This window comes from Callospermophilus lateralis, chromosome 1, assembly GCF_048772815.1.
Source record: "Callospermophilus lateralis isolate mCalLat2 chromosome 1, mCalLat2.hap1, whole genome shotgun sequence".
Classification (NCBI taxonomy): Eukaryota; Metazoa; Chordata; class Mammalia; order Rodentia; family Sciuridae; genus Callospermophilus; species Callospermophilus lateralis.
Window position 1 is genome coordinate 41,790,959 of NC_135305.1, and position 27,726 is coordinate 41,818,684.

The window sequence follows — 27,726 nt, forward strand, 5'->3', positions numbered from 1 at the left end:
ACTATAACAGCCTTAAATTCTGCAAGTTGTTAAATGAGGCCACCGCTTTGCAATTATCATATTTAGGTGGTTTGGGGGTGATGGTGGAAACCAGGATGGCTTCGAGTTATTGCATGTGACACCAAGATCACATTTCTTTCTTTTATTCTCATTTCTACTTCCATTATTAAACTTAGTTGCCAAAGAATCTCTTGATTGAAGTGTCTCTAATCATAGGCTAATGGGTCTTTTTCTCCTTTCATTTTTTCTTCCTGTCCTGATCATAGCCTTTAAAGTAATGTCATAGTGTCATTATTTTTGCAGCAGAAAGGGAATTTAGAAAATAAGTGATCAACACCCCCCCATTTGACAGATCCAAAAACTGAGGTTAAAAGTTGTATGCAGTTTAGATCACAATGGTAGCAGATAATTCAGCTTGCATTTGACAATTTTCAATTTCTTCCAAAATTGCAACAGAAAATATAATACTCACTTAACTCAATTCTAATGTTTATTAACCTTAAAACTTTGTAGATATATAGAATCTTGTTATAAGGTCAGCCATTTTATAGGAGAGAAATGTGGAAAATTTGGGAGGCCTTGAATTGGTTGTAATCCACTTCTTCAAACTCATTATACTTATGTTTAATCCCAGAAAAATAGAATAATTTTTCTTTATTCTTGTTACATTTTTTGAAGGTGATAACATTCAGATAAGAAAAAAAAAAGTAGGGCTGGGGATGTGGCTCAAGCAGTAGCATGCTTGCCTGGCATGCATGTGGCCCGGGTTCGATCCTCAGCACCACATACAAACGAAGATGTTCTGTCCGCTGAAAACTAAAAAATAAATAAATAAATTCTTTCTCTCTCTCTCTCTCTCTCTCTCTCTAAAAAAAGAAAAAAAAAAGAAAAAAAAAGTATACTTGGAAAAAGTGGGGTTTTATTAATTCTGCTCGTCCAAAGCCATCCCTTGCCTATGTTGCTACTAATGTTAGCTTGAATGATTTTATCAATAAAGAGGAAAAAATAGAAGATCACAGTCAGCATTATTGCCCACAAAAGGACACAAGTAAAAACCATACTGTTAACCTCAAGAAGGCACTTAGGATTTTGTGTCCCCCATATACAGCCTCCTGTCAAGCTCTCCATGAACAGCCTCGAGTGCACTTGTTGGCTGAAGCCATACGGGATGGCCATTTGATCCCTCTGTGTGCAGAGTTACTTAATAGTGATCTGAAAACTCTCAAATAAGACTAATACTGTGTAAGCTTAATGGAAACTGGCAACCTGCCACCAAAGGCTTTTGCAGAGTCTAGATTGAAGCAATTCTAAAGGCTCTAAACTTTGCCATGGGATGAATTTGGGAGATGTATGCCATCATTTAAGCTCTCCATGCCCCCCTGACTTTCTGCAAAGGATAACTGACTGCAAAATTATGTCATAAAACTATGAAACTTAGGTAGGCCATAGAAATGCAGAAAAGAGGATGTTTCTAATATGTAAAAAAAAAAGGATAGAAGGGGTTCATCTATTAAAACTATCACTCCCCATTTCTAATTTTTACTAACACACATTGATATTCTGGGGAAATATTCACAGGCATAAGGAGTTCCCCTCCAATTAAAACTTCTGTAATTTTATTTTTAAATGTATAAGTCTCTGAGAAATGAGAAATATTAACTAGCCTCACTTGCTCCTTTTACTCTAAAACCTGATTTTTAAAATAACTAGGACTGGTTAAAACCAATTGTTTAAAATCTGGTCAAAGCTAAATTATTGGCTACTTCACATTTTGAAAAGCCGTAACTAATTTAAACCATTAAAATCATCTGTGGAGACAAATTGCATGCCAAGTTTGGGATGGAAAAGATCCAAAGTCTCTGTGATATTAAATTTAAAAGCTCACTCTCTTACCTTTAAAACTCTAAATTACAACATCATGACCCTGATGCAATATATTTTTAAGAGAGTGTTGTGGCATGGTACCATATGCAATTATTTCACTTCTAGGCAAAAAGTCCCATCATTCAAAGGAAATAAAGCTTTGAGAAAGTTATAAAATTCATTTCTTTAGAAACATGTTCCATTTACATCACCAAGTTCTACTGTGCAGTTGTGTCCTATCAACTTTTGGGATCCTTGCCTAATATAATATTAGGTTTTCAAAATTATTTCTAGTTTTCTTTGAGATATGAGCCTGAAAGCAAATCTTTTTTCAATAACAAATAAATAAATGACACCAAAATGACAAATCATAAAAATGAAAATGATCTTTTCTAATGATTTTCAGTCTTATCAGGTATTTGATAATCTAAGTTTAAATATCATTATTCTAAGATTTCTGCCTTAACAGCTTTATATAATTGTTATCACTGCCAATTTAAACTTATGTTTTAAATGAGTAACTTAAGCCAGAAAAGTTAAATATTATTTGGGTTTTCTTTTGAGTTGGAAATAGAGTTTAAGTTGGCTTGGTGATAAGTAAAAGAATTTTTTTTCTACTCCTGCTGAATCACATCTAGAAGGTCTACTTAAATTCTTGCATCTTTCCATAAATTGCTAAAAGAAAAATAAGCAAAAGCAGGATGGGACCAAATACATGCATTTTCTAAGTGTAGATTAAAAAAATTTCCTATATCTTTTGTTTATAATTACCATTGCCTCCCAGAAGAGACATTACACTTCAGGTTTCAACTTGGAATTCCATAAATTATTGAAAGATCATTCTATACTATAACACAGCAGGATTTATTTAATTTAACCTTATACTTATGCCCCTACAGGAAAGCCATTTCCTCTGCTTATGGGGCATTATGATCTGTTGGATCTGTGTGAATGTGTGATGACATATACATGCATACACACAGCGGATGAAGAGGCAGAGAGATGAGCAAGAAAATATCAGCAGGTGTTAGACTATTTATAACTGGTCCTTGAGTAAAACACATAAATCTAATATGTACGGGCACTACCTATGATTAGAGGCAGCCAGTGACTAGAATAATATGTAGTTGTAGTGATTTCTTTAAGGCTGGGAAATAAAAATATGTTATCTTTCTTGATGAAATGAAACAATCTTCCAAGGTTTAAGGTGCACCCCTTCTTGTGGTAGCATAAAAAAGTCTCTATCTTGGGACTGGAGTTGTGGCTCAGTGGCAGAGCACCTGCTTCGCATATGTGAGGCACTGTGTTCGATCCTTAGCACCACATAAAAATAAACAAAAAAAGATATTGTGTCCATATATAAATAAAAAATATTTTAAAAAGTCTCTATCTTTTCTGAGTACCAGAACAATTATTAAATAATTCGGCTTTCAGAAATATGTTCTAATTCAGAAACAGATTTACTTAGGAATGAATCTGTAAGGGAATCCTTTCTGAGAAATATTGGACCCCATTAAGAAGTCTCTAATAACATAAAAGTAGAAGTAGTTCAAATCAGCAAAGATGACTATAAAGAACTTTAAGTAAAATTGTAAGTAAAAACAGTTTCCTTGGACTGAAATAACCCAAAACTGAAATTCTTTGGAAGAGATTCCCCTATTACTGAAAAAAATGCCCCAAGTTAGTTTTCCAAGGCTGTGTGTCTCACTCTTATTAGTGGTTAACCTGGCTCATGGAAGGTGTGCTTTCCTCTGGTATTATTTTGCTTTTTCATGAACAAAAGCCCTTTGACTTGATATATTTTAATATGACAGAAGCTGAAACTTAGAAAATATTTAAAGACTTAAAGACTCTTCTAAAGAATTTGAAGTATCAAAAGGAAAACAAAAATCATAAGATATATAAAAATACTTAAGTTTAATATAACTGAATATATTTTTGACCACAGATATTCATATCAAAGATTTCACAGTCCTGTTAAGTAATGTGCATATTAAGAAGTACAGATGAGAGGATGTGATATTTGTGATAGTAACTGTGCGACAGACAGTCTTCCATTACTGGGGAAGGCTTAGCAGAAAAATAGAGGATTATGGTTACTTGCAATGGTGTGCTAGAGAGACAGTACTCACCAGTTATCAAGAGCTGATCATACAAGACTAGGATCTGAATTAGAAAAAGATATACTCCATGTTTGTATAAATATGTCAGCATATACTCCACTGTTATATGACTAAAAATTATAAATTAAAAACATTAAAAAAAGAAATAATAGATAATTTTAATATTGGAAGTCAGGTGAAGTAGGTGCTTTTGAGTAGAACAAAACAATTTTAAGATTTGAAGAATATCCAGTAGTAATATGTTGCATATTTCAAAATAGCTAAATTTCAAATGCCTAACCACAAAAGTAAGTATGCAAGGAGATATATATGTTAATCAGCTTGATGTAATCATTCCACATTGTATTCTTAACATCAAAACTTCTCATAACTATTAATAAAACATAAACAGGAAAAAAATGTACTGATCAGGCATATGTCTTCTCGACTCCTTGTTCAGAAAGTTCATTGGTAGCCTGAAATTGGCCTTGGTGGAGTATGTACAGCACCGAAATTAGGAAATATTACAAATTGAGGACACTTTGTTTGCTTTTGGACATCCATTGAATATGTACTGGCACCCTATAGTTACCAGTGGAAAAAAAAAAGATGAAAAGAAGATCAAGAAAGAAGAGATGGAATGTGACAGGTCGTGATCCAGGAAAAGTGCTGTTTCAGTAAACTTCAAATGGGTCACAATTGCTGGAACATAGAATATGAGGGGTGGGGGAGACCATATACATATTAGAAGGAATATGCAGGGATGTGACTATGGTGACTTGAAAAGATGTCACTTATGAGACTTATCTAAGAGATCAGCATCTTACATAGGGTGATCCTTCAAACATTTACATCAAAATTACCTAAAAAATTGAAATTTCTGACTCTGATTCTAGACCTACTAAATAAGAATTCCTAGAAGTAAACTCAGAAATTATTAGAGATATCTCCCAGGTGTCTTAATGCTCACCCAAGTCTGAGAAATGTACTGTATGTTTTTAAGTAAGGTTGTTTCCATAGTTTGGATCTGGAATGTTCCCCATAGGCTCATGTGTTAAAGGCTTGTTCCCCAGCCTGTGGTAAAACCAACAGGTGGGGCCTAGTGGGAAAAGGCTGAGCATTGAGCAGCATTCCCTCAGAGGATATATTGGGACCCCTGACCTGTCCGTCTCCTTCTCTCTCTCTCTCTCTCTCTCTCTCTCTCTCTCTCTCTCTCTCTCTCTCTCTCTCTCTCCTTCTTGGTTGCTGAGAAGTGAACAGACTTCCTCTGTTATGAGCTTTTTCATCTATAATGTACAGAGCTGCCACAGTCCCAAAGCAACATTTCCAAGCATCCATGAACTGACACCTCTAAAACCATGAGCCAAAATAAACATTTCCTCCTTTAGTTATTTGTCTTAGGTATTTAGTCACTGTGATAGAAAGCTCATAACACTGTTGTAAAAATACATTTTATAAATTGAGATAATGCCTGTACATATTTATGGGATACATTATGGTAATTCAATATATGTACACAATATATAATAACTAAATGAAAGTAATAAACCCTTTTTAAATACTGTCATGATAAGCTTCCATAGCTCATTTCCATAAGGATGTTAAGATGGAAAAGAGAAACACTACATTTGGGAAAACCCATGATATCTGGGTTTCTCCACCTCGGTATTGGAGCTGGATGGCTCTTCTTTGTAGGAAGCAATTTTGCACATTATGGAAGGTTTAGCAATAGCCTGATATCTGTGCATCAGATGCAAGTAACATTTCCCCCAATTGTGATGACCAAGAATGTCTTCACACATAGTGAATGTTCCCTTGAAGGTCAAAGCAATTCTGTTTGAGGAGCATCTCTCTCTCTCTCTTTGGCTGTCTCTTTACTGAGGAAACCCATAATGGAAATGACCTCACTCCACAGCTGATATTCAATTCTCAACACTCATGGGTAACTTTATCATTGCAGGACTTTCAGAGATAACTACATGATAATATTGTACAATAATCATATAATTTACTTATTAGTATTAGAGTTTCTTAGTAAAGGGGCTGCATTTCCAAGCAAATAATATTGAATTAAATAATATATTTTATGACTCTTGCTTAAAAGCCTGCCTTTCTCATCTTACTAACTACTCCTAAATCATTTCCTGATCTTCTCATGATGTATCCAACATTTTTTCTGTTAAAGATTTTTAAGGTTATAAATTCTCCATAGAAGTACTTTATTAAAATAAAAAAAAAACTGGACCTCTCTGAATATCAAATCTTTTTAGACCATTAGTAGAAATATTTACATCTACACAGGCAACTCCCTGATGAGAGAAGTGTTTCTCCTTTATTCTCACATCCCCAGAAGATAATGCATCACTTAGTGCATGGGAGAATTTTTTAATAAAATCTTTAAACTAATAAAAGTACTATATTCCAAAGAATATCGCTTGATAGGATGTAGGACAAAAGCAAACCTAATTTTAAAGCAAAAACAGGAGCTAGAAAATATTGGGCAAACTCAGCTTTTGGGATCTAGGAAGTTAGAAGGACTTCAGCAAAAAAGGAGGGGATTTTAAAGGCAGTTGAAGTAAGATTTCACTACAGAAAATGGCTGATTGGGATTTTTTTTTAAGGACTGACTTTTATTATTTATTTTATCTTGTTTGCTCTCTTTGTCCACCCATCTCCAACACTACCTACTTGATGATATGTCCCCTGGGTAATGGATGGAAAAATTTGAGGCAATTCCTCAGAATCTCTGAATTTTTCTGGTATTATATCTTCCTTGTCATAGCTGGTAAACTTCCAAACAAGCACTTTCTGAATTTTTGTAGATGGTAACACTGCTTGCCAGAATGGTGGCATAGTTGGTAGACTGTAACATTTGCCAGTGTGAACATTCTGGAGAATGCTCTTTGACAGCACAGAGATTGTATTACACAGTATCTTGCTGGCATTTTACATATTGATTTAATGTCTCCAGTTGCTCGAGAAAGATGTTTGGTATTTAGTAATTGATATTTCTAGTGGCAAAAAAAAAATTAAGGATATACTTACAATTTTGAAATTCTTTTGAAGTTTTTTTTAATGAAAATTGTACAGCTCAGCAAAAATATTCTAGTAAGTATTGGCATCTCAAAAATTTCAATGATCTTAAATTTACTTTCATAGGGGCATGCATGCTTCGTTAACAATTGTTTGCCAAACTCTCAAGTCCCATAGGAAATTTAGGTCTTGAAAACCAGTTGTCAACTATTCTGATTACACATTGGTTCAAATGCCATTGCATTTGTCTTGATTGTCAATCCTCACAAATTACAGCTGTCATTTCCTGCTTTTGGAAATAAATCAGATTGGTATTTTTTTAAAGCATCCCAGGAGAGTGCAATGCAAGGTACTATAAATATATATGTGTATGCGGTATGAATGTACACTATTTTCTGATTACGATATTTTTTGTCTATGCAATACTCAAAATTATGGCAGATATAAGAAATCTCTCACACACGAATGAATACCTAACACCCACACATACATACAAGTTTAAGAAATGACTTAAGGATGAAGAAAAGCATTGTACTTTTCACCATAGTGTTTAGGAGATCTGATTACCAAAAATATTTACTTTCCATGATGCATAGTGCTTAGATTTTCATTGTGTAAGTTGTCCTATAAATTTTTCTTTGTTTTCATAAAAACAAGTTACAAATGCAGTTATATCTTAATGAGAAAATCTGTTAAATGCCAGATGTTTAATTGACTTAGGATGAAACAGCTTACTAAGAGTGGAGTCTGAAGAAAGGTGGAAAATGCCAAACCATGGGCAGGGGATGAAAAAAAAGAGCAAATCACACTACTTTATAATGTTGTGTAAAATAATTTTTGGAAATCAATGACATCATAATCAAGTTGAGATTCCAGATGATAATTCAAAGTAATGTAGAAATTATTATATGTCTATTCTTCCCTTCTTATCCAGTATAGATAAATGTGAAATAATAAGTTTGTAAAAATTCCTATAAAACATGAACTTGTTCTTGAGAATCAAGGGAATTAAGAATAAAATTTAATACATCTTGGTTATTTGTCATAAATGAAAGATGATAAATATGTTATCACTTATTGGTCTTTTCTTTAAAAAGAAACTTGATAACTCTTCAGTTACACAAAAATATATTAAATACATATAGAATATACAATAATTTACCTTCCTTCTTTGCTCTTATTTCTTTGAGTGTATAGTTTTATAGCAAAGGATTATCAATATGAAACAAGAATGAGAAGCAAATAAAATGGAACATTGATTATCAATCTAATTTCCCCATCCTTATTGTTTCATTATTGGGTAAAATTATAATCGATCATTTTATTTATCTCTGAGAAGCTGACAGATATTTTTGAAGAAAAAAAACAGATGACACTGAAGAAGCCATCTGTTTCTACTTAAACTCTGAAGGGAGAGGGGTAAAAATAACATATTCAAAGAGAAAACTTCGAACTTAGCTACTTGACTGTCATACCCAATCTTACCACATTCAATATTCAAAAAGTTGAAGAGGTTAAACACACACATTTAGTTTGATTTCTTCCATTGTGTGTTGTGTTTAAAATATGTACTATTATATTTTTGTATTCCACAGAGAAAAAGCTTACTTACTTAAATTCTATCCACATGTATCTTTGCTTGGAGAGAATATCCATTCTTTTTTTCTTTTTAGTAAGCCACTAAATTAGCTTGCTCAGTGAACCCAATTGTTTAAAAACAGAAATTTGACAGACTATGAGTACAGTTTATTAATTGAATCCACATTTATTTCACAAATGAATAGTATTACTACTGAAAACATTTCTTACTATACAAAATAAGGGGAAAATGAGTAGATTCATAAAAACATACTCTTTTCTGTGTAAAATTGGGACAGTTTAAATTTTATTTTAATTATATTATACTTCTAAAACTTAACCCCCTCATGTTATTGTTATGAAAAGTTTCTAGAAGGTCAGTCATATAGTCCTCTTCTCCTTGACTCCATCACTTTTATTCTACAAGAAGTAAGAACAAGGTGGATATTTTGGAACACTAATCTATTGACCTAATGATTGGAAGCTTCTCCTAACACCTGGCTGGGAAGCATTAATTGGGCTTTAAATCTAAAAAAGTTTTGTAAGACTAATTTGATCACTAAATGGATAGATTTATAAAACATTAGCTAAATTAAGGTATATATTAATTATAAATTAATTTTATACCATAGGGGCATGAGTTCAGTGTTGGTAAATATCCCCCGTTTAGGGGGTTTCTAATAATTGTCTTGTTGCTAGAAATGTCTAAGCCAATACCTCATACTGATATGTTTACTTCTTTCTTCTATGTTATGCCTATTGATCATTGTCTATTCTCAGGGTTCTGTTCTTCTTACTCTATATATGTCATTTTCACTGTCTAGGTATTGTGCAGTATTTTCTCCTTCATACACTGTGTGTGTGTGTGTGTGTGTGTGTGTGTGTGTGTGTATTTGACATGCAGGGGAGTTCCTCATCTGAGGAGTGAGGTAACTCTGCATTACTGACAAATAGGATCACTAATATTCACCAGTGTTAGGTCCTGTCGATCTAGGAAGCAAGTCAACTAGGACACAGAGCATTACCAGTCAATGTGTCTAAAAATGATCTCTTTGAGAAACAGCGCTGCTTACAAAATTTTAGAGTTTGTCCAGGGTTTAAGTTGAGGTTTCTGCTTTACTGTCTTAAGCTTTGGTTCTAAACTGGGACTGACACTTGGTCTTCTTGTTCAGCTTGATTGGCTCCTATAAACATTCCTGTGCCTTTAGCCAGTGATGTGGCCACAAGTGCTCAGCTGATTGCTGACTTTGTGGCTAGGAGGAAGACTGTGTTCATTACAGTGGAGACTAAAGCGAAACATACCAGAGTTTCAAGGCCAAGAGTGATGCTAGGGGTAGGTGGAGGGAGAGCGGGGGCAGTAGAGGATACTGGAGACAACTAGAGTATGTATTATGTAATAGAGAGCCAAGACTTAGGCACCAGCAAGAATGAACAAAACCTCTAATAGGTGTACCTAAAAATATAGAGGACTAGGTTTGTGGAGTCAGAAGTTCAGAGATTATAAAGAAGAAAATCAAAGGAAAAATCATTTTTAAGAAGGGGATTGAGGTTTTCTTCAATTTTTTTTCTTTAGTGTTCTGTAGTTTTCATTGTAGAGGTATTTCACCTCTTTTGATAGATTGTTTTCTAAGTTTTGTTGTTGTTGTTGTTGTTGTTGTTTTGAGGCTACTATGAATGGAGTAGTTTTCCTAATTTCCCTTTCAGTGTGTTCATTGCCGATGTACAGGAATGTGTTTGATTTCCGGGGGTTGATTTATATCCTGCTAGTTTGCTGAATTCATTTATTAGTTCTAGAAGCTTTCTGGTGGACTTTTTTTTGGATCTTCTACATATAGAATCATATCATCAGCAAATATTGATAGTTTGAGTTCTTCTTTACCTATATGTATCCCTTTAATTTCTTTTTTTTTTTTTTATTAAATTGCTCTGGCTAGAATTTCAAGAATGATGTTGAATAGAAGTGGTAAAAGAGGACATCCTTGTCTTGTTCCAGTTTTTAGCAGGAATGCTTTCAATTTTTCTCCATTTAGAATGATGCTGGCCTTGGCATATACAGCTTTTACATATATAGCTTTTGCATATATAGCTTTTACAACGTTGAGGTATGTTCCTACTATACCTAGTTTTTCTAGTGTTCTGAACATGAAAATGTGCTGTATTTTTGTCAAATGCTTTTTCTGCATCTATTGAGATGATCATACAATTCTTGTTTTTAAGTCTATTAATATGATGTATTACGTTTATTGATTTCCATATGTTGAACCAACCCAGCATTCCTGGGATGAATCCCACTTGATTGTGGTGCACAATATTTTTAATATGCTTTTGTTTGTGATTTGCCAGAATTTTATTGAGAATTTTTGTATCTATGCTCATCAGGGATATTGATCTGAAGCTTTCATTCCTTGATGTGTCTTTGTCTGGTTTTGGTATCAGGATGATATTAGTCTCATAGAATGAGTTCATACTATAGTGACACAGTCACATCAATGTGTATAGCAGCCCAATTCATAATAGCTAGACTATAGAATCAACCTAGGTGTCCCTCAATAGATGAATGGATAAAGAAAATGTGGTAAATATACTCAATGGAATATTACTCAGCTTTAAAGAAGAGTAAACCTATGGCATTTGCCAATTAATGGTTGGAGTTGGAGAATATCTTTGCTAAGCAAAAAAAGACAATCCCACAAAACTGAAGGCCAAATGTTTTCTCTAATATGCAGATGCTAATTCACAATAAGGCAGAGGCCACTAGGGAAGAAAAGTGTTACCGTAGATTAGGTAGAGGAAAGTGATGGGCGGGAAGTGGGGGTGAGGTGGGGATAGGAAAGATAGTAGAATGAAACAGACATTATTACTGTATGTATATATGTAACTGGGTGACCAACATGATCCGGCAACATGTACACTCAGAAAAATGAGAAATTATATTCCATCTATGTGTTATATATCAAAGTGCATAAATGCATTCTACTATCATGTATAAATAATTAAAAGAGATAAAAAATTTAAAATACTAAAAAATAAAAGAAGAGGAGTAATCTCAAATTATTGTCTCAATACTGATTTTAAAAGCTAAAATTCAGAAGATGCTCAACTAATTCTGGCTGGCTTGATAGGTCATGGAACATAGGCAAAGATATGCCGCAGTCTGGCTGGGCACAATTCAGGAGCCACTTGTCAAAAGAAACCAACTTTATTTTTAGAACCACACACGCCAAACAAAACAGCTCCTCAGGAAAACCTTCAGAGCCCAACTACCACCACCGGCTTCCCACAAGTCTCTCCCCCAACCACCAGCCTCTCCACCTCCCACAATCCTCCTGCTCTTGAGGCCGATTGGCTGGGTCGCGTGGGCAGAGCCAAAAAAGTCCCCCAATGAGCAGTTCTGTGGCCTGAAAGGGCAGGGAAACAGCCCAATGAGCATCACCGCAGAGGAGCCAATCAGCTAGATGTTGCTGGGGCCTCTGTGAGCCAATCATCAACTGGCAGTCTGAAAGTTTGCTGGGGCCCCTTCGGCTGTGACTCTCAACAAAGATAACCTTTTCCTTGCATCTTTTTCTGTTCTCCTGATAATGGCATCATTCCAGATGAAACTACTATCTTCACCCACCAGGTTGAATATGCTGCTTTTTGCTTTAATTCAGTTGTTTCTCACTGCCTGGACATCTGCTCTGATTGGTGCATGTCATAAATGTTTTTGACTGACATCTGCCTAAGTACATACATGAACAGGTGCCCAAATACAGGCTTAGATGCCTGCATTTTCCTCCATGAAATCAAGCCACTGCAGCTGGGTTCACTTTGCCAGTCCTTGTCCTTCCTTTTCTGGTTACTTCTCATTGTTGTGCAGACAACCTTTCTGTTCTCCCCTGACCTTGCTCCTAACCTACGCAGTTGAGACAAGGGATTAATCTCTTCTCTCTGGTCTCCAACTTCTACTCTCTAGCTGTATGGCACTCTCTACTGCCACCCATCTTATTTCCCCCTTTTCTGTGCTGCTTTATTCCTTCATTGACTATAAGCCCCTGAATGACTTCAGCATGGTGGGAGGGATAAACATCACCTCTCATGAAACCTTTGGGGAGGGAAAGGACTGGCTCCCTTTCAGAACTCTAACAGGAAGGCACTGACTGAATTCAAAATATTGAACAACCAGTATAGCAGAGGCACTGACCAATCAAAATTATCTCTGCTCACACAGGCAAGAGACCCTTTGCTCAGGCACTAAGCTGGGTTGGCTTTATAGAATTGTGGAAAGGTCAGGAAATTCTTGAGGACAATGGAATCCCCAGGGTTAAGGGTTGGGGGAAGTTCTTGAGGAACACAGTGGTTTCTTGCCAGCTAATATGGAAATATTTCAATCTCGGTACACAAGGTATAGCTGTATATCTGTGTGAGCCAACTGAAAGAAGACTATCTCCATACAAACAGAAAGCCTAAGTCTGTTGCTTTCTCCAAACTTAAAGCCAAGTACCTGTCTAAAACTTGCCAAGACTCAAAGGCTGTCCGAAATCTTGACAAAAATTTATGCTCCCTTTAGTTGAATATTATTTACTCTTTAGGAACTATAAATCACAAATCATGGGGAGCACTTTTCAATTACAGCTTGTCTTTCCTTAGTCAATGGCATTTCAGGCTTAATAGCATTTTTCTAATTTAGTCAGCAACTACTTAATATGTGCCTACTGTTTGTCAGGCACTGGGGCTATGGCAGTCAGCACAAAGAAAAAATTCTTGCCTGCATGGAGCTGGAGTTTTCAATGCAAAATTTTAAATGTTTAAATTGTATGTTGTTAAAATCCACACATTATATGCATTTTTACTATACATACAGTATTCTAGTGACAAGTTTTAACATACCGAAAATTGTTTTTCTGAGTATGTTGTGCTTGAGTAAACTTGAGTATGTGTATGTTTGTATGTCCAATGGAGAAGAAAGCTTACATGTTGTGAATGCATACAGAGATAAAAGGAATGGACCCTCATGTGGAAATGTTTAAGTATTATTTGCAAAACAAAAAGTATATATAAAATATGGGTATGCATAAAGGTAGTCATCTAGGTTCCAAATAAATACTATAGTATTCCATAATATGTGCTAATAAATTAAGACCAAACGAAGATTGCTGTAACCAAAAAGGGCTTAGAAATATTTGTGCATTCCTATCTGTATCAAGTCTTACTCTGTCCTACAACTCTGTATTTCCTTTGGCAGTAGAAGGAATCTTATCAGTTTCATTTATTCTAGGTGGTCCAACTTCAGGATGAAGAGTGGGCACTCTGATTTTACTCATTCATGTGCATCCTAAAATGCAGTGCTAAGAGCAGCTAGAGTGAGAAAGCTTGTAGGATGAACGCCCCAACATCTTAGTTTTGGATTTCATGTTCTGTGCTGACAGATGAGAGGCACTCTATCCCCAAACAGTGTTTCATTGTTACCACAATATGCATGAGCTTTTTTTTTCCAAGGAGCCTGATGGGGTGTCTGGCTGTTAAGTGCTAGGAGATTAGGTAACTTATACACTAAACTGACTAGCTAGATAAATACAGAGTTCTCAGTTTTCAGAGCATGTATATTTTTAAAAAAATATATTTAATGAAAGAAGTCAGCATGAGATTTGGTATTTCCCCCCAAATATTAAATACAGTGAAACCACGAGGTCATAAAAATAAACCCATCTGAATCTTCTGCCAGTATTTCAGAGGTGTGTGGGAGAATGTTATAAAAATTGGCAAACAAAGAATGAGTTACAGATGGGATAAATATAACATTTTCTATAGGTGAGCATGTATTGCCATCTTGATTCCTTGCATCTCATCATTTCAGTCATGATGAATTGCCTCAGTCTCCGGATGTAAAGCAGAATCCTGGGAATTTTGCTTACAGTGCAAATGCAGTTTCCTTTCTTGAGCAGTACTTCTGTTAGTCTCCACAAACAACAACAACAACAACAACAACAACAACAACAAAAACACTTCCAGTCTCTACCTCTTTCCAGGACAGAATAGCAAATAGATCATAATTCATGTGTCACTTTAAAAAAAGTTGCATGGGGGAAGAAAAAAATTGTGTATTTTGACAATTTTGAAATCCATACATTTTGGGTCATGATTGGTAAAAGAGTGCATGGGAAATATATGAAAATGAAGAAACAGGCCAATAGTTCTAATGCTAATGTAAACAATAAACTTTTTGCCTCCCACCTATGACATTCCTATGTCAGGGTGGTTTCAAAGGCCTATAGGGTGTTCATGGAAGCAGAACTACCCTCAAGATGAAAGTTATTGATCAACATGTATCTGCTTATTCCAATAAAAGAATTTAGTATTTCAATACTTTTAAAATAGTGTTCTAATTACAGAACACTGCTCAGTCCTACAGAGTCTAAAACATTAACACAAATTTTTAGGGCTCCATCATTTTCCTATCCTTAACCACATAACATTTAAAATCTGGCTCAGGGTGATGAATGAGTACTTGGGAAAATGACCTAAGAGGCCTTGAGAACCTCAGGCACTGCCAGGTGTCATGCGCTTTTACATGTTCACTATGTTTAGTCTGAAGGCCATTTGTGATAAAGCAGTAGTGGGGAGCCTTTGATTTATTGATTGATTTTTAATGAATGTGATTGTATTTATTTTGGATGGGCATTGCATTTTCTGTCTCACTTAAAGCACCTTTTTCTTAGAGTGGTCTGTCTTGACAGCTAATGGAGAAGGAAGGACAGTCTATAAAAATACACCTGGGCTGATTCACTTTCTGGTAGGGTCAGGCTTCATGGTTCTGCCATATCTCATTAGAACTCTGATCACCTAGGAAAATTCCCCCACAACAATCTTCTGCAGTTCCATTACTTAGTTTTAGAGGCATGAACATGAGCCTCTAGTGCCGCAGTCCGGCTGCAGCAAACTAACTGGGGGGTGATGAGCAACTTGTGTAGATTGATACAGCAGGAGTGGGAGCCGTTTATTGTAGGACAACAGAGGTATTTATACATTCCACACAGCTTATCTAATTAACATAAACTAGATACAGCAGTCAACCAATAAGGAATCTCCACACTTAATGGCTCGCTGGCGTTACTTCACAAACTACTCCCTCTGGCATTTTGCCAGGCGCCATCTTCACTTGTTTACAAACCCTAACATTTCTCTGGCAAAATGCCAGGCGCCATCCTGACTTGTTTACAGACTAATACTCTAGCTGGAATATGAGTCTGCTCCCCTAAGACTCTTATTCTACAACATAGACAGCAGAAATCTCAGTCTATCAGCCTATCCACAAAGCTATCAGTCAGGCTTGCTTCTTCTTTGCTGTTTTCAGCTACTCTCAAATTTTGCTAGATGTTCTCTCTTTTTCTTCCAAAGTGTGTAAAACCCTAGAAGCTATTCTTGTCAAGCATTTTCCAGGCAATTTGGCCCTGACTATATAGCTATTATTTAAGCAAAACTCTAGTCACTAAGGTTAACAGAACCAGCCTATGGTCTGAGGACTTGGACCTATCTGTATTAACATTAGCATATAATAAGAATTTTAAAATTCATAACTATTCTGTTATTTGAAATCCTCTAAGGATTTCATAAGTATCTATACATATACACTTATGTAATCTCCATCCTATCATTTTATAATAAACAATGTGATCTAACTTTTCAAACACTGTGTCCAACTTAATAGAGAAGGTACTATTTTGATTTATGACCAAGAAGCTTCCCAAAAATTTGGCTGCAAATTTTGTCAGTGGAATCTCATGTCTGACTGTGCAATTCACTAAACTGAAGGGTTTTGATTAATTAATTTCATTGTTATTTAGTTCAGTTTGACCCAATTCATAGCCAATTTTATACTGACTAATTTTTCCCCATTTCCAGAAAACAAAAAATATGGCAAAAATTGTTAAGCATGGCATTTTCAAATTCATGTCCCAAGTTGAGAGCAAAAGTTATATCAATAGATTTGTCTTACTTCCCTAAATATAATCAATGGTGACAACTTATAATGATGATTTAAATAGTTTTAAGAAGTAAATTAGTTTTAAAAGGTTCTAATTATTGACATCTTAGCAGTTGTTATATTTTGGCAGCAGTTAAAGCTGAGTCCATTTTTCCCCCTGCAGTTATTTCTCATTGCTGCATTTTCTTTTGTAGCATTATTAAGAGATGCAAAGTGCAATTAAAATGGTCTTTTACTGGTGTTATTGAAATTGATTTTAACATGGCCAATGGATGTGTTCGAGACAAAACAGACTCAATCATGCTTATGTTCATCACAATTTGTCCTTGTTATCCATATACCTATAGCAGATAACATGTATACTGCTACTGTGAGAATCCCAGGTTTAGTCCAGGAAACAATTTCAAATGAGATACCCTGGAATTTACTAAAATAAAGAATTGCAGTTTAAAACTCTCTCAGTTTATTTGGGATTAAATTAATTTAGAGCATTCAAATAATATCTCAGTTTGGTTCTTAAATTTATCCTCGTTCATATGGAGGAGAGTGAGTCGATGAATAATAAAAGAAATTGTACTTTTTGTTCCTTCAAAATACTGAGAAAATATAGTCTTGTATTAAGAAACATTTTAATATAAAACTACTGGATAATTAGAAGGGATATGTGGCAGTAAAGATATTTTAGCTTTTACATTTTTTATCACATTGGGGCTATTTTTTCTCTTTTCCACTTTTATTATTAACCTTTTTATAGAAAATTGGCTTACCAAGAATTTATGAATTAATAAGTCTATTATAATGATGAATGATAATTACCATTTAAGTCCTGACTCATTCATCAGCTCGTTCACTGCATGTCAGGTGACACAAGAGTGTATGATTACTTGTCTGGTGAGTATTTTTCAACTGATTGTTATACTTCCTTGAACTTTAGATCCTCATACCATATTTTAAAAAGTGTGATAAAATGCAGTTAAGTAGTTTGACGAAGAAATTACAGATCACACTATAAATAACAGAAGAAGAAGTGTCTTCAATATTTTTAGAAGATTGTTCTTAGGTTCAAATGACAAATGTAGAGTACCCAGTTAGGTCAAATGAAAAGTTCATATACAGACAGTTTCAAGGGCTGCAGGATTGGTAGTATTACAGTAGCTAAACTAGTCACTATTCAATGTCAAAGTGGAAAGTTTGGGGTTTTGATACAGAAACTTCCAGAATACGGATTAGTAGTCTGTGCTGTTCCTCAGAGAAAAGTGCCTAGTCTTCAAACCTTGCAGGTACTGGCCAGTACTTTAAACAGACACAGTGAAATTAGAGGGACTTTAGGGAACAGATGTGGGGCTGCCTGAAGTTTTCATTATGGGTAACAGACCAGCAGAAAATTTCCACATATATAGATTGCATACGGTTTTCACTGACTGGGTGGTATTCCATCAAGATGCTTCAAAATTGCAAACATTTTGTTTGAATGTAATTTTTTCTACCCCCCCCACTCTGACAATATGGATTTTTAAAGTATGTGAATCCTTGCTACCTTTTCTAATCAGGTTCAAAGTAAACTTCTTGTGTGAATGGCACAGGAACTCAAAAAAAGATTGACTTTGGAATCTTCAGGTTGACTTTGCCTCTTCCTCAAATCCTCCCATGACAAAAGTTATCTCTAGTGATGATTGTGTGCTCTCCAAATAAGGGTGTGCTCAATTAAAGTATGTGACTTCTAACTCTAGAGCAGATCTCTCTTTACAAGCCCCAGTGACCATACTAAATTTTCAAAACTTCCTTTTTACCACTGTCTTCATTTTAAATGCCCCCTTTTAAGGAAAAAAAAATATTTATAGATGGACACAATACCTTTATTTATTTATTTATTTATTTATTTATTTTATATGATGCTGAGAATCAAATCCAGTGCCTCACACATGCCAGGCAAGTGCTCTACTACTGAGCTACAGCCACAGTCCCTAAATGCAATTTTTATAGGAATAATATATATATATATATATATATATATATATATATATATATATTGCATAATATAAAACTTTCTTAATCAAGATGAGTTGAATATTCATATGTACTGTCCCATTTTATAACCATTAATGCCACAAGTTATAAGGAAAAACAGTGATTAAATACCATGAGCATCTAAAGTAGCAGTTCTTAATTGTGTCAGAATCACCTCAAAAGATCACTTAAGCTGGGCCCAACCCCCAGAGTTTCTGATGTAGTAGATATGGAGGTAGCCTTGATAATTTGCCTTTTAGTACTTACCCAGGTGTATACTTCTTGCTGTTTTTGCTATAACACTTTACTGTAGACTTCATAACTTAAAAAATGTTCTTTTAGTTTTGGAGGCAAGAAGTCTAAACTTTGATGGTAAAGGGCCAGAAATCATGGTGATGACTTCCCAAGCAGAAGTGTGGGATTTATTTCCTTATCCTTTCCACCTTCTCAAAGCCATCTATATATGGTTTGTGGCCCATTTCTCCATCTTCAAAGCCAGCAGTGCTTCTAGCAGTGGCCTCTGCTCTGCTCTCTGATGCTGCATCTGACACTACATCTTCCCTCTCATTAGAACCCTACTGCCTCTCTCCTACTTACCCTCAGCTCACCTGGAAAATCCAGGAAAACAGCCTCACCTCAAGAATTTAAACTGCGTCACACCTTCAATGTTTCTGTGCCATGTAAAGTAACATGTTCACAGGATTTGAGGGCTAGGACATCCCTAGGGGCCAACCTCCAATCCCATATGACATTAATCATGTTACACTTAGAGGACTACTCACATAAAGATGAAATAACTAACCAGCAATATATGCTATATTTGAGTTTTACAAAACACACTGAGTGTGACTGAATTAGGCTAAATTTTAATATACAATAAATGGTTCTACCGAATAGATGTAAGTTGTGTTCTCAATGTCTGCTCATTAAAGTAAACTACTGACTTTAAAATAAAAACAAAACAAACAAATCATAAATGGTCAAAGCCTGAGTTTACTGCCAGACCAATTAACTCAGAATTATTGGATATGTGACTCAGACATCAGCACTTTCTAAACTTCACAGAAATATCTGTAGTCAAGTTTGAGAACTACTGACATATGTATATATGGAGTAGCAACTAAACAAAGGTCCCAGACACAGGAATACAAAAGTCAATTATAAGTGTGGAGTATATGTGAAATTAAATACTTAAAGAAGTAAAACTCTTCATTTTGAAATAAAATAATAGATAACTACACAGCATGTAGATTAACATAAGCACCCTCATCCTTTATCTGAGATCCACATTTATCCCATGTTTGGCACAGTTGTTAAGTATAGTGGGTAGTAGTATTTTTAAGTCTTCTCTTTTAAAGATGAGTGCTATGAAATTCAGGGAGATGCACTGCAGATAACAGATCACTGAATTCACATTTAGTCACAAATATTTTGCCTCCAAAGTCTTCCTACGACAATAATACCTTGCCATTTACATATCTAAAATATTAAATTTTTAACTCAAACTATACTCAGTGCATAATGAATCAGGTATGATATTGCATAGACAGCTGAGTGATATGCAGAGAAGCTCAACCATTCTTAAAGACAGTCGAGGTTATGTTGTTTTAAAATTACTGAGGCCAAACAAAACACATGCCCAAGCCAGATTCAGACCACATGGCTGCCTGTTTGCTGCTTTTGAAATACAGTAAATTTTCCACTTAATATGTTAGTTCCCAGCTTTTTACCTTCAGCCTTTTATTAATATTTTCCACATATAGCCTTAAGCCTTTGGGGTATAATTGACAGTAATTACCTCCTTGAATTGCTCCTTCTCCTTTTCTCTTCCTAAATTCACAGATTTGGAGCACACATGTACACATGTGCACACACACACACACACACACACACACACACATATTGTGTCATCATAGCTTTACATCAACAACTCAGCACCAGCCAGTCATGGAAATACCACCCTGGAACATGGATTTCCAGGATTGAATTCACTATTTAAAACGAGAAATTCATATTTTATTATTTGCCAGGCCTCAAACTAGGATCAGACTTAATACATTGCTTCTTTCTACTATATACATATTTACTCAACGAATTTAGTGTGCATGACTGGAATCATTATTCCACACATATTATAGCAACAGTGGACTCTTTAGTGCTAACTAAATGAAGCTTGAAAAACATTTATGTAAAAGCCAAGTGTTACAAAGGTAGAACTCAAGAGGCAGGCCTGACTTTTTTGTATGGTCACAGAAACCAATCTCAATTGTTTGTAGTGACAATAGACATTAGAACAGGAAAGTAACTGGGATTTAATATATCTACTTGCAGATTTAGTCAGATGTTCCAGAAAACAAAAACAAACAACCACCACCAAAAAATATAGGAACTTACAGTTTCAAACATGAAGAGGTTTTTGCTAATTATTAATTGATTTATTTTTATGTGTAATATTAATTAAAAATAATAGTAGTGTTTGCTTTTAATGTGCCCAGTATTATACAGCTCCTGATGTCCCTGTACAAATTTATCAGAAAAGCAAAAAAATAAACATTTTAAGTTGAACCAGGAAAAATCCATAGCAACAGCCTTTGCATTTGATGACAGGATTTTTTTTTGTGTGTGTGTGTATGTGTAGTGGTATAAAACTCACGTCCTCCCAGTCTCCATAGGAATGGGGTGTCTATTCAATTCTAGCTGTGAGCAACAAATTGTAATGTATCTTTAAGAAGTTATACCAGGAAACGAACTCTGGACACTAGAAAAAGTGAAGAAGGAAGGATTTAGAAATCTCATATTACTAAGGCAAGAGGGTGATCAGGAATAAGTCTTTTTTTAACATTACATTTGGTCTTCTCTGACTCCACAGTGCACATCTCCCAAGACCAGTCTTCCTGTAATGCCATCTCCAATATTCACCCATCTGATGCCAAGAAGGGTGAAGGCTTCAGAACTTGCAGTTCCCAACCCCAGCACATAATCTCCCTGCCTGAGTGTTGAGTTGTCTCTGTGATCTATGCCTGTTGTACTTATGAAACTTTTTCTTCTTATTCTCCAGTAGACTCTGTTGATTTTAAACAGAGCATATTCCTGCCCAGATTCTTATTGCAAAATAAGTTGGGCTCCATTTTTTCTCTCTGCTTTTCCTCCTGTGGTTCCCATGGGTTTACATGCTATACCCTCACTTCCTCCAAACACTACACATCTGGCCTCTTTCATGAATGCATTGATCTGACTTCTTTCTGACATCCCACAACACCAAAATCTGCAATTCAGAACTTATTTGAAACTTGTTTCAGATTTATGTTAGTCTCCAACTCCTAGCAGTCAGGGAGCTTTTCTTCTTTTTCTTCACATCAGAGCTGTTCATATATATTATTGGATAAGTCTGTGGTCCTTACTATATATATTCAGCCTGAGACTTCTCAAATACGTAAACATACTTTGTATCTTATAGTCAATAGTTCAACATCTCCATTATTGGACACAGTTACCACTAGAGTTGTTACCCTCCTTCTTAATTGTAACTGTTAAATGTCCTTCTTTCTCTGGGATAGTTTTACTATTTCCTCTCACATACCTTGATGTTATCTTTAGAATGCTTTTAGTTTTAATGGTGATTTTTATCCCTTTTAGTTTAGGTTCCACTTTGATGTCATGATGCACTTTCTAGCCAAATGCACCATCCCTCAGGTCACTGAACAGTTTTTCAAATATATCACCTGCTACTTTCACAGTTATACAGAACTTCAGAGATACAGAACTTCTTCCAGTACTCCAGCCATGCTCTTTCATGTTTTGGGGTCTTTACCCATGCTATGGACTTGACTGAGAGGCCTTTGCAGCATAGTTTATCTGGTATTGGAGTTAGTCCTTGACACCCCTAAGCAGAATAGAGATTATTTTCTCTACTTTATATTTGTTTGCTTGTACAAGGGATTGAGCCCAGGATACTCAACCAATACTGAGCTACATCCCCAATACTTTTTATTTCATTTTTTTATTTTGAGAAAGCGTCATGCTAAATTGCCTAGGGCCTAGCTAAGTTGTTGAGACTGGCTTTCAACTTACAATTCTCCTGCCTCAGCCTCCTGAGTCCCTATGCCTAGCATCTACTCTGTATTCTTTAATACCTTGACATATTCCACCTCTTGCTATTATCAAAACTGTATTACAATAACTATACATATCCACCTACTGTTTTAGACAATCAGGTTTTAACCAAGAGAAAGCTACTTTTAACCAAAACCAAAAGCCAGTAGAGCACAACTTTTCTGTACAGATTAAAAACAGAAAGAATGTAGAGAAGATGCAGAAAAATCTGATATCCATGCATATCCTGTAAAAATATTATATTAAAATGGACAGGAAATGGAACTACTTTATTTGGCTAATGCCAGGAATGTGAGAAAAAATTGGAAAACAAATGGGAGTTTGAGAATGATGAAGATTAAGGATTTTGCTGCTAAATGGAAACAGACAGACAGGGCTCTTGGCTCAGAATAGCAACCAGCCTTCATTAGAGAAGTTTAGACTCTGCCAATGAGGACTGGCTGGTAGCCTGTTTCCCTGAAAACTATTTGCTTATTTAGGAGATTTAAGGCCCAGTGTACCCAAGATCTGAAGATACCAGTTCAGAAAAATAATCCAGAGTTTTAAGATTCTCTCCAGTAAGTAATTACAGGATGAAATTTGAGTGGCAGTGATGATTGGAAGGGATATATTTTGTCTTAAGACACACATATTTACACATATTGATTGAGGGTCCACACTGTGCCCAATCCTGTGCAAGGTGGAGAGAATTGGTTTACAAAGATGCCTCCCATTAAGAACATTTCTTCAATGGACTAAGGCTAGTAGAGAAAAAATGTATGAAAATAAGTTTCCATAATATGGAAAATATAAGTATGTTTGAATGATAACAAAATGAAACAAACAATAAACAACCCAACTTTTTTTTTTTTTTTTTTTTTAGTATATATATATATATATGGAGCCAGGACAGCTAGCCCAGGAAGAGGCATTTGGCATTTATGAGATGAGAATGTGGTATGGAGCCAGTGCATTACAAAAGGTTTTAAAAATTAGTGAGCTGGGACCTGTTGGTGAGTTTTTTAAAAAATGTAGTGTTTAATGAGGCCCTAAGATTTTAACAGAATTCATAATTAAATAATTATGTTTTCACAGTGTTAAATATTCTCAAATTATTCTTCAATTTCCAGGCCCTAGATCAAATTAATTTGAATTTTAAAAAAGAGAGTCTTTAAGGATATCAAGTATAAATCATGTGTAGAAAATAAAATATTCTTAAATTATGTAACATATTTACATTCAGTAAACATATGTAAATTTACCCATTGAAAAAATGCTGTGTGCTTCACTTTTGTTCTCTTTGTTTCATGATATAGAAAGATAAAAAAAAAAAATTGTTTGTTTCTTTGGTTAGAATCTACTCATGTTTGTAAATAGCTTTCTTAGAAAATATCCTTAGTGAATTTCCTGGCAGAACACATGGCCAGACCACAAATATAACACTTTAGGAATTCATGTTAATTCATTCATTCATAAATTTCCATTTAATGCAACATATCTGATTATAAAGAGTCGACTCAATAACTAAAGAGATCATGTCTAAACTAGCTGAGATCCTTAAAATCTAATTCTACAATTCATTGCTGATGAGGATGACCTCCACAATTGCTGAATCCATTCTAGAACTAAATTTGAATTGCCAGGACTGTCAATCTACTGTGTTTTATCAACAATCATATAGAGAATCTTGAACACAAACACAAACTTTTTCATTCCACCCCATTTGTTCATTTGTCTAGAATTTATTATCATAGCATATGGTGTTTTCCCTCACTTGTAGAATAAATATGATGGTGGGAAAAAGAGAAAATTAACATATGTAAAAGCTGCCTAATAAAGGAAGAGTGTTGATGGTTACTGGAGAAGACCCTTTGCAACCTGGGGCAGCCCAGTCCCCATTGGAATATGACATAGGATCACACAGTGCAGGTTCAGGTAGGAATATGGATTCAGGTTAAAAGAAAAAAAAAAAAAAAAAAGAGGATGGTAGCAGCAAATGTCTACATGTCTGCAAAGGAAAGTTACTACCAATAGCATTTATGCTTTTGCTTTTTTCTGTATCAGATCCACCACAGGTTTAACAGTTCATAAACTGAAGCCAACTTTCTGAATGATCATTTAATTCTTGAAAAGTAACCATAAACTAAAAGGGAAAAAATACTGAGATATTAATCCTGGCAGCAGGCAGCAATTCCAGGCCCAAAAGCTTAATGGGGCTGAGCTGAATGGGACATAACAAGATGACTATCCTAACAAAATACAGTCTGTGTCCTCCCATGGATGAGGAATGTTCTCTCCCCCTTCGCATTTGAACACGGGAGAACATAAAGTGCCAGTTAGACTGAGTAATGTTGCATAGCTAAATTACAGGGTTTTGTTCAGTTCTTCACTAGAGTATAAAACTCAAACTGGAAGTATTGTTTTAATCAAAGTTCTGAATAAGCAATCCCTCATAGTTCTGTAATATCGAAGGTAATAGAAATATTTTCCTTAGAACCTCACCCTGTAAAACTATATTAACAAAAGCTATACACACATATGAAAGTTATATAAATAAAGAGAGCATAAAGTGTTCTTTTTTTTTTTTCCTGAGGTGAACTTTAAATTTTATGAAATAGCCTTGGAAGCAATATGGAAAGGAATTAATTTACATTTTGATTTTAAGCGATTACTTTTTAATTTTTACAAATGCAGATACTTAACTCTGCTGCTAGACTGGCATAATACTTGTTTTCTTGAATAGAGCTAAACAATTTACATAACGTATGATGTAGCTTTAGAGAGCTTTTATTTGTTTTATTGGGTAATTTGTATTCAGTATGGAGAGGTAACTAAAGCTTTGTATTTAGTGACTGTAGAGGAGGCCCAGGCACACAGAAAATTCTGCACTTTATTTCATTGGGGTGAATCCATCATGACCCGGAAGGCTCACCTATGGATAAGATGGCTTGGCCTCAATAACACTTTGAATCTTTACACTCTCTGGGGTTTTGCACACTCCTTTAGACACAGGTCTTTGTCATTAATGAGAGTCACATGAGTGGATCCCTGAATGACACTTTGGAGAATGGTGGGACAAATTTTTAACAAGCTAACCCTTCTGGCTATAACATGAAAAGGAACCCTGTGTTTAAGATAGTGTGGGAATAAAAGGCAGAGGTAATTTGCACTGCTGAAGAAATAATTATTAGTTCCACATTGCTATCCATGTGGAAGGTGGAGGAAAGGGGAAAGCATATGTTCAAGTTGAGGAAATCACTGCTTTTCTTGTGCAAGCACATAGACTTTGGGGCAGCTTTCTAAAATTTGAGAGATTTCCCTAGCTAATCCTATTCAGTGCTTCAGAAGGAAACACATTTTTCTCTTATTCATATTAACTGCCCATTTTAGGATAGCTTTGATGCTATTATGCTGACAAATTCTCTAGGTCTGTACCTCACCAGAGACAACGTTCCTGCAAATTTGAGATGGTAGAGAGGTGGGTATGGTGTGAGGGGAGGGGTGGGAAGTCAAGGGACAAAAAACTTTATTTTGCTTCACATACCACATCTTGCTTTATACTATATAACCGTTCTCTAAGTTTTCATATATTTAAAATCTGAGGTTCTGAGGCTAAGTGATTTTTCCAATGTCACATAATTATTAAGAGGTAAAGATGGGCCTGAACCACACTATTCTCATGATAACTCTTGGTTAACCTGCATTACTCTGTGCTGTCTGAGTCTTGCCTGGCACATGCTTTCCTAAATATCTAGGATGAAATTTAACTTTACTGTATGTAAAGAAACTGCACATTCATCAACTAGTTTACAAAAAGAGTAGACTAAAATACAGACAAGGTTTACCATTAAAATTTATAATTATCTTTATTGACACTTTCTAAGAGAAATGTGGCTGGTTAACTAAACTAACAAAAATCATAAGCCCTATAATTTATAAAATAATAAAAACCAAAAACTTGCAGGATTCTCTTCTCTTTAACTCTCACTGTTCCAATAGGTTTTAGTGGAGTAAATTGTTTTCCTTCCCCCGGGGTGAAAAGGTCAGACTCCAAGCTAGTAGAAAAAGGAAAAAAGGCCAGAAGTTACCAAAATTGCCCTGTTTACCTGGCTATATCTCTGGTGCTTGCCAATGATTAAAGCTTGATTTTTCTCTTTGCAGTTCTTTGGGGGTATTTTACAGTCTTGTTGAGCTTCTGTCTTCTGCAAAACCATGGCTTCCAGAACTATATCTCTGAACTCTTCATATTCCCAAGAAGACGACCTGGCCTTCAGGTTCTCCCTGATGAAGTCTATACACCACTCAATGGTTCTGGCCCCAAACTACCTTGTCCCACTATCTTCCCCAGGACTCCTGTCTAGTTCCCATAACAAACTCAGAGCGGAGCCATCCCTCTTTTAGTACCTAATTTCTCAAACTGGAGATTATCAGGAAGGAATCAACTTCATAGTCAGAATGCAAAACAGAGCAAGTTATTTTAGAAGCCTTAAAATAAGAAGCAGACGTTTCTGCCCCATTTCACTTGGAGGATGGGTTCAAACAATATACAGCAATCTATCAGCTCCCTCCAAAGTCAAAACACATATAACAATGCTTTCTCTATCCATTCTTAACTTTTATTCATTATTTTTTTTTACTTTTGTTACTAAGGATTTAAGCAGGGGTACTTAACCACCTAGCTACATTCCTAGCCCTTTATTTTTATTTTATTATTATTTTTTTTAAAATTTTGAGACGGAGTCTCTCTTGGGGCCTTGCTGAATTGCTGAGGCTGGCTCTTAAATTGCAATCTTTCTGTCTCAGCTTCCAGAGTTTGGGGGATTATAGGTTTATACCACTGCACCTGATTTAAAACTTTTTGCGTTGATAAGAAATTTAGGAATAATCTAAGCAGGTCCCAGAAATCTAATTTGCAAATTCTGTACAATGATCTGAATGATTTCTCACTGGCATTTGTTATTTTAAAACATTGTCCTAATGTTTTAATACATTTTAAAATATTATTACAAATGCAATACTTGCTATTTTTAATAGTACAGTGAAGTGTACACATCAAAAATCATTGATATGAATTTAAATTAGCAAATACCT